This window comes from Theropithecus gelada, chromosome 12 (genome assembly GCF_003255815.1).
Source record: "Theropithecus gelada isolate Dixy chromosome 12, Tgel_1.0, whole genome shotgun sequence".
Taxonomy (NCBI): Eukaryota; Metazoa; Chordata; class Mammalia; order Primates; family Cercopithecidae; genus Theropithecus; species Theropithecus gelada.
In genome coordinates this window covers 79,048,382-79,049,596 of record NC_037680.1, presented here as the reverse complement: position 1 = coordinate 79,049,596, position 1,215 = coordinate 79,048,382, and positions in this window count along the sequence as shown.

Here is a 1,215-nt window from a genome sequence, read left to right as displayed (position 1 = left end):
CAACCAGAGCTAAAATCCATCTCAAAAAAAAAAAGGAAACAAGACCTTCTTATGGCCTTGCTTTCTAGTTTTTCTGGCTTACGGTAATATTTATCTGGCCCTTCATAGTGACCTCCAAATATCTGCACTGGGCTATCTGCTTGCAAAAATTACACAAATAATTTCAAGAGCAGGATCTGTGTAATAATGAAGCTACTGTAATACTCACTCTCACAGCCTTCACCCCGTGTAAGATAAGTACGTATTCATCCTTTTGGAGGCCCCTGAAACACAGAAGCACCCATGTCAAAACTTACTTTCTTCTTTCTTAATCTAGAATTTCCCTAGTTAAAACCGATTAGATATTTGGAGCTGAAATGTGATGGTTTTATTTTCCAAATACAAAACTAATCATGATTTAAAATTTGAACCTCTTCCACTTGAATGTATTCCTTTTCCCTTAAAATAAAAGCTGATTTTAAAACCCATGTTGCAGTAGGAAATCAAATCATACAACAAATTTAGGATAAAACTTTTGTCTAGGTTTGGTCTCAACCTTTTTCAAAAAAGCAAGATAACCTTCCACACCTTTTTATAGAGAAAAATACAAGTTTTAACTATAAAAATAATGATTAGGCTGGGAATGATGTTCACGCCTCTAATCCCAGCACTTTGGGAGGCCAGGCAGGTAGATCTCTTGAGCCTAGGAGCTCCAGACCAGCCTAGGTAACATGGCAAAACCCGTCTCTACAAAAAAAAAAAAAAAAAAGTCAGCAGGGTGTGGTGGCATGTGCCTATAGTCCTAGCTACTTGGGAGGCTGAGGTGGGAGGATTGCTTGAGTCTTGGAGGCAGAGGTTGTAGTGAGCCCAGATCGCACCACTGCATTCCTGCCTGGGCAATGGAGTGAAACCCTGTCTCAAATAATAATAATAATGATTAAAAAGAGGGCTAATCATTAGCTTCCTTTTAGGCATTTTAGGACATGTCTCTATTTAATCCAGCATGAGACTTACTGTATATCTGGCATTTTTGGCATTCTTTTCCTTCAGAACTATGATTACCTTTTACTTACTGACTCATCCTCCTAGGGGGATTTTTTCCCATTATATAGTTATCAATCTAACCAGTTTTTTCAGTGTATATCTGTCAGAGACATTGGAACCAGAGCAACTCCATCCTAAATAGGGGCTGGGTGGCCAGGTGCAGTGGCTCACACCTGTAATCCCAGCACTTTG